This window comes from Lissotriton vulgaris, chromosome 7 (genome assembly GCF_964263255.1).
Source record: "Lissotriton vulgaris chromosome 7, aLisVul1.2, whole genome shotgun sequence".
NCBI lineage: Eukaryota > Metazoa > Chordata > Amphibia > Caudata > Salamandridae > Lissotriton > Lissotriton vulgaris.
The window spans coordinates 1,734,745,808-1,734,756,876 of record NC_141695.1 but is presented as its reverse complement, the minus strand read 5'-3'; the positions used below and the strand labels follow the sequence as shown (position 1 = coordinate 1,734,756,876).

The following is an 11,069-nucleotide window of genomic DNA, read 5'->3' as shown; positions in this document are numbered from 1 at the left end:
TGGAGCAGGTGCTACTCATTTAAAGACTCTGAAAGCTCCACACAGAGTTTACAGAAGCCTCTGAAGAAATGCTCAGGGGAGCATGAAACGCGTCAGGCTTGTAAATTGCATGGACTTTGTTTTCATCATTCCACGCTGTTTCCCTGAAAATAAAAAACGAAATTACAAAACCTCCCTGAATGCTGGTTGTTCTAAATGGGGCAACCTGTTTGTTGTATATATATATATATATGTATAGCATGGAATTATGCTATGTGCTGTACAAAACAGCCATTGTTGCTGCAATGACACAAAATGGCCAGACTATTGTCCTACCAGAGTTTCTGCTGAGAGCAGACAGACATTGATGCAGAAGTAAACATCAGTAGCAAGGTATGGCACACCTGCAGGCACAAGGGAATCACTGCTGCAAAGCACCTCAAGTGTGCAGTCAGCTTGAAGTGCATCAAAAATGCACACTTGCCAATCACAGCACAGCCTTAAGGTATAAAACAACCAGCCTTACATCGGTACCCCAGTGACTGCCATTGAGAGGTTAGAGTATAGCCTTGTCTTTCTGACTCAAGGATACAGTCTTACTGCTATGTAGCAATGACAACCAATGAGCCAGTTCATATATGTCATTGGTTGACATTCTTGTAAGGGGTCAGCGTTCATTGTTAACCTACCAGAAAAACACATTTTATGGCATTGAGCATTAGTTGGGTCCCAGGACGACTGCCAGCTAGCTAATGATCTTTTATGAAATATGGTGTGTGAAAATGAAAGCCCTAAAAGAATCCTTTAAAGATATCTCAGTTTAAAAAAAAAAAGCACAAATAGCAAATCAATGTTGAGGTATAGCCCCTAACAAGAAGAAGGTGTGGCAGGTACTACTATGTACTAATGGTTTCAGATTGCACATCTATGTAGATATCTGTGCCAGACTCACAGTGGTATGTGCCATATTCAGTCACCGTCTTACTCCCCTGGAAAATTTTCAGCTCCACTGGAACTGAGATGGTAACCTCCTTGCTCATGAAACTGACTGTTATTTTTGAGCGTGGCGGTACCTTCATCGGCACACTTAACTCTGCCTTCTTCCTCGTGGTGAATGTCTCAACCTCATCTTTCTTCACTGAGAAGGTGTTGGACACCTCTGCTGAAAGATTGGCCACTCCTCCCAAGCTAAATTCAGCACCCACCCTGATTGAAGACTCATTGCTGAATTCAAAGCTATGGGAGACATATTTCTCATACTCTTTGCAAGAAGCAGCAGTGAACTCCTGCTCACTGTCTGTGTTGTTTACATAAAAATACTGATCTGCCTGAATGTTCTTTTCACTCTCTATCTTTTTCTTGCCCCACAGAAGTGTGGCGGTCACAGAGGCTTTTCCACGGCGCAAAGGATACACATGGGATACTTGATCGTTGAAACCAATATCACAGTAGTTTGCCAGATATTCACCAGTTCTGGCTAGAATATACCTCCCCCCTCTATTTGGATGCTCGTACAGAAGCCATGCCCCACTCTGGACTCTGTGGGAAGATATCTTATCATTCATGTTTCCAAACATTAGATTGGTCTCTTGAGTCAGAACTGTTTGACTACCAGCGGCATTGGGATGCTCATAGACTGTGATCTTTGGATTGGTCAGGTCATCAGTGATCAGCCTCAGAGAAGATGCCTTGTCATTCATGTCAAGTGAAGGATGTTCTCCCTCCTCTAGAAGAATGAACCCTCCTTGGTAGTTTGGATGCTCGTACATTAGCCATGGCTGCCCCACCACCTTCACTGATGAGATGCAGTCTCCGAAGTTCTCCAATACCAGATTCACAACATCTGCCGTAAATGTCCTACTGAGTCCCTGGAACTTGGGATGTTCATAAACAATGATGGTGTTCATGGCGATCAGCTATGAAGTTTCCAATGTGTTTTCCGTACTGACCCTGTGATACACAACAACAGCTGGTCAGTGGAGAAACATCATAAAGTGATTGTGTGTAAACTCACAGCACTGGCTCCTCTTTTTAAAAAGAAAGAAGGTATAATATGATGCCAATGTCATTGTTCAGTTTATTGTAAGATTACTTAGTTACATAAAACACAAATATCACAGTGTGAGAGAACACAACAATAAACACTCCTAAAAAAACTTTGTTATATAAGAACATATTTGACAGCACAATATGATTAAAACAAAATTTTAATATAGTGCATAAGAAAATTCTGATCACAAGAGCTTCCCCTTTTTCCTTAAAATCATGAAAGGATGATAGTGCATGCTAATGATGAATATGTAGCGGGTCATGATGGTGCGGAAGGTAGTAATTACGAAATTTCACAGGACTTGGGACGTTAATGTGTCAAGTGTACTGAACAGGTAGTGTACAGCTGAAGTATAGAGATAAGGTGCGAAATACTGAGCCTAGAGGTGAAGTGCAGATTGCATAATGAAGACTCATATGCAGAAACTGCACAAGGTCTGTGTTTTATAAGGCACAGATGGCTCAGTATCTTACTGGACATAATGACACAACCCCTAAAGCTAAAGTCCAAAGTACACTACCTGAAGGAATTCGTTTTTTTTATGTGCAGAAAACATAAGAAAAGGTTATATATGGAAATGATACAGTGTCAACAAATTTCGAGGCTTTATAAATAAGGTTCTGATGTGCCTAGGAGAGTACGACTCAAGGTCATACTGGTCCTGATGACACAGCCCATAAATGCAAAGTGTGGTGTCTTTTAAAGTTCATTTTGTAAAGTGTGGATGGCTTTATGAAGGGTCATATACAGAGGCTACACGTGCCTAGGAGAGTACGGCTCAAGATCCTACTGGGCATGGTGACACAACCCATAGAGCCAAAGTGCAGTGCATTAAAATGTATGTTTGATAAAATGGCAATTACGTGGCGACAGGCCCATACAGAATGTACCAAAGGTCTACAATTTGTGGGCTGAGGCAGCAGAATTGATCAGGATTTGTTGCAACAACGGGCCTTATAGTTAAGATGTTATGTGCCTAGGATAGTGTGACTTCCAAAGTGCAGCCAGCCTCATAAGTATTCTTGTGGGGGCGACATATCAAGATCAGGCCGGTCATAATGGCTGATAGGGGACCACAGCAGATTAGGTACTAGTTGTATGTACAAATTGCAGTCTATGTTATTCATATACAAAGTTCTGTAGTTTTTTAAGAACTAGCGAAAATGGTTAGTCAATGCCTGTTACTTCAATACAAAGCCAATTCAATGTTACCAACAGTGGGAGATGAACCTCAAGTTGTGAAGGCTGTTGACTACTCATGTTCTTTAACAAGTTTCGGTCTTGCATTACGAATTTCCCAAACTTGGCCTTGTCTGCCACTGACGCCATGCTGTACAAAAGAGGGATGACCTCTTTGGCCGACGGAATCCCACGCTGTAAGTGGGCCTCAGTAGGAGTCAGCGGGGTTGTTGCAATGCCGGACTGCAGGGAATTATGTGTGTCAAGGATTCTCTTCTGGAGTTACATTGTCTACAACTGTTGATATTATCAATGAATTTCCAAGTTGGGTTCAATTCTCTGATTGGAAGCAGGTCTAATGTAGTCAAAAGTATAAGTTTTAAAATGTGCTTTTATACTGCTTGATGGAGATGGGACTTGGCTGAGCTGTGCAGTTGTGGCGCCATGAAAAGCCCGGGTAGGGAGGTCTTCTATGTCCACTTCTAATACACAATGGTACATTTGCTTTTTATTGCGGTTTTAATGCAAGTATAAATAATCAAATTGTTGTCCCAGTCCTCCCCTGCAAGTTGTAGATATGTTTTAGCTACCACCAGATTATTGGACCTGGGCTAGTTTGTAGATATAAGAATTATTTTTATTATGGCCTTCATGGTGTTGTTAGGGGCTGTTGCCTGAAAATAGTATTTAGCAAGAATTGCCTAGCTTTCCTGGTTTTGTTGCACCAGCCAAAGTTCCAAACTGATCAAGGTACTCCTTGTGTGAGATGGGAAGTGGAATAACTTCTTGTAGACTTTGCACTGGATCTTTTCTACAGCAGTGCCAATCATGCCGGGAAATGTTTGCTGAGCATAGTTGAGGGTGGGGAGAAGTTTGGCACGAACCATCCTCCGAATGGCAGTAGTTGTGGGGATGTCAAGTATTGAGATTAATATGCACAAGGCATATGTTGCCATTATTGCTTTGCTTTTCATTTTGTTTAGCAGCAAAGTCAGTCAGCCAGTTTCACATAGTCATGCTTCCAGATGCATATAATGTTGAACACAGTCCAACCTCAATGGCCCCAACTGGTAAGCCTCTTCTTAGGATATCTCCAGAAAATGTCTACTTTTATTTAGCTCCCATTAGCCACAAGCTCATTCCTGAGATTTTATGTTGAGGGCTTTTTGCAGACCAGATTTTGCGTGGTTGAGCAGTACTAGATCGTCAGCATATTGTATGAGTGGAAGTCACCAGTCTCCAATTTTAGGTATGACTAGGTTGGCTTCTGCTAAGGCTGGGCCTACATTTGGTGTGTAAAGATTGAATAGCAGTGGTGCCAGCACAAAGCTCTGTTTCAGACCACGGTCAGTGTCAATCTTGACGGTGGCCATCTCTCTCATGAACTTAACTCGTACCCAGGTCCTGGGGTAAAAGGACATGATTGCTAGTAGCAATTTGGATGTATCTTCCAATCCACTAACTCATGCCATAAGATGTTCTGGGCAACTCTGTTGAATGCTGCTGAGTTATTGATGAAACAAACAAACAGCAGCAGTGAATTGTGGGTCGTGGCTTCATAGGCAAGTTATGAGAGGACAACTATACTGTCTACCATTGACCCTTCTTCACGAAAGCCTGTTTGATAGAAGGGTAGTAGACCTTTTGCATAGGCCCATTGCATTAACTCCCGCAGCATAAGAACATGTATTTTCAGACTAAGAGATTAATTTCCTAATGATGTAAAGCCTTCACACATAAAGTTGTTTCAGGTAAACCAGTTGGCTCGGGGTTTGTTAAAAGTGTAGGTTACAAAGAGCCCTTAAGAAATAGTATAAGAAAGTGACAGGATTGGACAAGATCACTGGAAAATTTCCAAAAGCTAATTCTTGAAATTTAACAGCAGTTAAACTCAAATAATCAAATGTAGATGTGCAACAGCAATAAGTATTCCTTTATTAACATTTATTATATCCCAAAATAGCTTCCACTTTTGGATTTTTAGGAGAAGACCCACTGTGCTCTCTCAAATAATGTGTCCAACCTTTCAAGTGAGTGTTTGCTCACGTATAACTGAATGTTCTCACAGTGTTTTTATCCACAGACTTTATTATTTACCCCAATAGACCTAGGGCCAGATGAACGACGCACCAATTTGTGACTCGCAAATTGCATTTGCGAGTCGCAATTTGCGACTCACAAATTGAGATGTACAAAAGCGTCTCAGACACTGTTTGTGTTTCCAGATGGGGTTTCAAATTGCATGCGTCATTAATATGACTGAGGCATGCACAATTTATGACCCCATTAGGAATGGCTAGCACTCACAGAGATGGTGGCCTGCTGGGATCAGCAGACCACCATGTCTGTGACTGCTTTTAAATAAAGCAGTAGTTGTTTATATGCCACCCACTTTCCTTAAAGAAAAACAGGATACATTTAAAACAAAAAAAGAAAAGTGAAACTTTTCAGTTTCACGTTTTAAGGGCAGTAGGTGGTACCTGGGACCACTACCTGCCCTTAAAAAAAAAATGTCAACCCATTCCCAAAGGGGAAGGGGTACCCTGGGGATCCCTTCCCGTTTGCAAATGGATTGCCACCTACTTGAAGTAGGTGGTATATTGCGAGTGTTTTGGCACCGCAATTGCAGTCACAAAACATTCATCCATACAAATGTGATTTGTTATTAGGAAAGGATGCCCTTGGCACGACCCTTCCTAATAAAAAGTCTCAAACCTCATTTTTCGAATCAATAAAATTGACTGATTCACAAAATGAGGTTTGTACATGGCCATGCCCTAAATTGTGGTCGTATATTTGGCCCATAGTCTGCTGAATTCACAAAGGGGAAGGGGTACCCTGGGGACCCATTCTTGTTTGCAAATGGATTGCCACCTACTTGAAGTAGAAGGAATATTGCGAGTGTTTTGAGACCCCAATTGCGGTCACACAACATTTATCCATACAAATGCAAATTGCTATTAGGAAGGGATGCCCTTGGCACGACCCTTCCTAATAACAAGTCTCAAACCTCATTTTGCGAATCAATAAAATTGACTGATTCACAAAATGAGGTTTGTACATGGCCATGCCCTAAATTGTGGTTGTATATTTGGCCCATAGTCTGCTAAACGTACTTTAAACATATGATAATTGTCAAAGATGGTAGCTCCGTTTTTTTTACCATCCACAGATTTAATGCTCTAGTAATTTGCGCATAAAACCAATGTCGGTCTTATACTGTGATCGGGAACTATGTCACATTGACAATATCTATGTGTAATTTAGGTTTGAGGGTTTTCAGCCAGGGTGAGTGCTAATTCTCAGCCTGTTAGATTAATCCTGCCCTGTAGCCAGGCTCCAAAGCTGCACTATGGAGCCTTCTACCTCATCTTCCCAAAATCACACAATTTCCACCGTTCACTAGGGAGATGGAAGCAAACTGATACATTCTTTGGCACTCGACCAGGGTCTCTTACCCTGAAGAACACTCACCTGATGATAACCCATAATCCACTCTTTGGATATTGATACTTTCCTATTCTACTTTCCTACGTACTACCTTGTCTGGGTGCCTGATTGTGTCCATAACCCTCAATTATCTGTTGCAGAGGGCTGCTCGGCTCCTCTGTGGTCCTGGTAGACCCTTATTAACTGGTGGGACTAGAAAGCTGTGCCTCTTAGGGTGTTGTGCTTTTGCATCTTCCTGGTTGGACCCTTATAAACCTCATAAAAGACACTACTTTCTGTTGGATATGCCTATGATGCACCTCTATAGACCTTACAGACAATCATTATTGTTTAAGGGAAGCTGCACCTTTCAATTTTTTGCAACTAAGCCACTCCCGGTTGAACTCCACGGACAAATGATAACTGGTGGTTTTGGGAACCTGTATCTTCCAAGTGGTAGGGCTGTCTCCCTTCACCTCACAGCCACAGTATCTACAATGTCACTTCAAAATCAGAAAGAGACGATGGGCCCAATTCAAAAAGATAAACTTAAACCTAAGTTTAAGTTGAAGTTTGTGAATATGGCCCTTATAATTATGGCCTACATTTAGACGTCAGGTCTAAGTTTACCTTTGTGAATTGGGCCCTCTATGTTGCCAGTGTTCCGCATGCAATCTCACATCTCACAGAGGTCTTTTCACATCAACCCTATTTCTTCACCCAACATTCCCTTCTCTTCTGTCCCTCTTTATCTTCTCCTGTCATTATTTTGACTCTCTCAACTTAACTCTTTCACTACCTTCCTAACCTAACTAGTCACCAATCCGTTCCCTCTTTTGCCTTGGTTATCCCCCCTTTCATTCTATCCTGTCTTCTCATCCATCCATCCCCCCAGTGATTGTTCTCTTAGGGAGAGGAAATATGAGTGTGAAGACACAGATTCAACAAAAACATTAGAAGTACTTGCACTAACACCCAGCTTGTTGGTGTGTGACACTGATGTAGCACATGCATTTTGTATATGAGTGAACTAGAGTAGTGCAGATCAGTGGTATCCTTTTAAATACCTCTGACATGTCCTTGCACAAAATGGAAGGTGACATTTGTGCTCCCAGACAGTCAAAGTATATAGCTTATATTCCTTTAGCTGGACTGGGAAGACCCGGAAAGTGACATGAGGGTTGTGGAGACAGTGGTCCTTTATATATTGCATGAGACTTTTTGGTTACCAAGATGCTGCTGCTGATTTGCCTTCCGAGCACTGCCAATTGGTGGATTGCAGCTGTGAAGTGAAGGAAGTCTCTATGTTAAGCCTACTCAGTTGTCTTTCCCTGGTGAATGCTTTAGCTTGGCAGATGACATTGAGGTCCAGAAATGGTACACCTCTTTGTGCATCTGTTGTAGGTGCCCCAGGATGGAGACAACACTGCTGTTAGATGTCATTCTAGAAAAAGACTTGTCTGGAGTCAAGCCTGGAAAGAACACTTGTTTATCAAAGTGGGATCTGAACCACCCACTTTGTTGCATGGTAAACATGGGTGCAGATCCAGAAAATCAAGTATAGAATGTGTGTCCAAGATATCTAGGACTAAAATATCGATATTTTAGTTCTCAATATTTATATATTCAAAGGATATAGATTTGGCGTGGTGGATAGTAAATCTAAACTTTGCTATATGCCATTATCTTCTCAATATTTTGGGCTTTGATATTTTGGTTATGATATTGCAGCCACTTGATATTATAAACTAATTATTTACATTTTCATTATTTTCTCATTATATTGAGGCTATTTGATATTCCATGCTATATCTTCCGGACTACAACTGTAGGCTTGAAGATATATTTGCATTCTTTGATTTCTCCTACCTACTTATAAATACAAGGATGGCTAAAGTTTATGCTTGTTGTGTTCATCGATCTCCCAAAAATTAGAAGATTTGTGAATGCAGATGTCTTTTTTTCCCTCTGTCTACTTTCCTCCACACCTCATCCGCAGTATTTTGATTTTCTTTTTACATATATACTGCAAAATTGACCCAAAGGTATTGGAGAACTTTAAATGAGCAACAGTTACATTACACATTCATTTGTTTTGCTTTTCTGATTTTGAGTGCATGTGACCCTCCAATGACATGATCACAAAATAAAGAAGATTGTAGCTCTTTACTCTAGGGTAACTATCTTCCACTCTCAGGTTTCTGACTTTCCCAAACTTCTTTGCTAAAATATCTATTCCATTGAGACTGCTGTAAGTTGCCCTATGTGATTGAGAATTCACTATTTTTCCAAAAATGTAGATTTAATATTGTACCAGGATAGAAGCTCCATAAGTAATTTTGACTGGGTCTCAGAAGATTTCTGAAAATGGGCCTATTGCTGGAACCCCTAGTTCAAGTGTTAGCCTTTGACCCCCAAAGTTTGAATCCTGTTATGCCCTGTGTGGCCTGTGAATTTGTTAGCCGGTTTGCTGTATGTGTCTGTTTTTTTCCTTCTGTGTAGTGCTTGTGTATGTGGATCTTTACCTGTATGCATGTGTAAGTGAAAGTGTGTGTGCTTACACAGAATTGCAGAGACTTCTTTCAACTGATTTATATATATACATGAAACCTTATGTGACCTACACGTAATTATGTTTCACTTTAGCAGTTTAGGTTCTTCTTTTTTTGTTAAAATTCACTTGGGACACAAACTCACTCTTTGGATTACATATGTGTGTATAATGCTATAGAAATTGTATATAAACTGTCGATCTTAAGCTTTTCATAAATGATCATAACATTTGCTGTGTGTGTATGTGCAGCTTTCTTTGTTTGATATCCTTTCAATCGCCCTTATTGCCATTGCGCATTACCTTTATCAAGAAGAGTTCCTGTTTTTCCCACAGTATACCTGTTTGTTGCATTGGAACCGTTATGTCCAATGCCATAGCTCTTGTTTGCATATTAGGAAACTTTGTAACATAGGCACTTGGTCTAGTTTTTGTGAAAAGCATGTGTTAAAATCAATAAGCATTTAAAAGTTGGTTGTTAGTAACACAGGCTATAAATAAGAATGTTGGAACATTTTATCTGGCAGATCACAATAGTAGGCAATAGTTTTGGTTTTAGCCACCAACTCTGACAAACCCTGGGGCGTTTCACTGTGATGAATCCTGTTAGACCCTGTTGTTTTTCAAGCTGTATCAGTTTACATGATTATCATTTTATAACTGTTTGCATGATGGTTGCTAGTTTATGTGCACTTGAAGAAGGCTGATGTTGGGTATGGTGTAGAGCCAATGTTAAAGGGTAAAGCCTTCATCAGTTAATGGGGAATTTCATGCCAGATTACATAGGTTTGACCTATTTATGATGACCCTTTATGACACAGCCAATAGGCCTGACCCATTTATTTTGAAATCCATGACTGAAACAATAGGCTTTTGAGGATGGAATATTATCACTCTGTGCTAAAGCCTGCAGGTAGATATTTTGATACACAATATTTCACAGATTACCCTAGTCTGGATAGAATGTATACACTAAAATGATCCTTGCTTTCTTAGGAGAGAGAATATTTTGCTTTGCCAACTCTATTTTTGTATACATTTCGATTTTTAAGATTGTATGCCAGATGGTAGCCTTTTTGGAAAGCTTATACTCAGTACAAAGGGCTTGAGCTGGTTATGGTGACAAGTCAATGATAAAGGCTAAATGTCTGATTGTTTGTTAAAAGAGTTAGTGAGCCTAATATAATGAGTGTGAAAAACATGCGCTAACCACAATAGCATTTAAAGGTGGATTGCTATTATTCTGAATTAAATCCTACAGATAGGCATTTTGTTACATGGATTCTCACAGATTACCACAGTAGGAACGAGTGTTGGTGCACATCGTGGGTATAGTAGATTTGTAATGTCAGAATCCTTGATAGGCCCTCATAGGAGTGATTGTATTTTGCTTTGCCAACTGTAATTTTGTCTACTATATAACTGTATGACTGTATGCCTGGGAGTTTGCCTTGTGGGAAAGCATATGCACAGCACAGGAGGCCTCAGTTGGTGATAGTGACAAGCCAATGATAACAGCTACAAACCTGATTGATTTACTTTTGTAAAGCATCCTATTTGCCTTCAAGGGAAAACAGGCTGCACTTCAAAAAAAAAACAACGATTAGTTTATTTAAAAGCATTCACAGACATGTTTTGCCATTGTGCAACATTTGGTCCATCATCTTGTGTGTTTTGCTGTTCACCCTATGTGGGAAGGGTATGCCCAGACGTGGGTCCCGTGCTCACTACGCCACTGGAGTCAAGCTATCCTGGCTGAAGACAGCTGATAGCCAGAAACCGGTCCTAGGAGGCTTGATTCCGGTCCAGGGAAGACATAGCTTGGCAGTTCGGTGTGGACTGTTCCCATGAGGCACAGGGTCAAGACTAATTTGCATTTGG

At 40.6% G+C, this 11,069-nt stretch overlaps 1 pseudogene; it reads right to left on the bottom strand.

The window, feature by feature from the left end:
* Positions 1-349: 349 nt before the first annotated feature.
* On the bottom strand, positions 350-1,889 carry LOC147706507 (epidermal differentiation-specific protein pseudogene; annotated as a pseudogene).
* Positions 1,890-11,069: the final 9,180 nt, after the last annotated feature.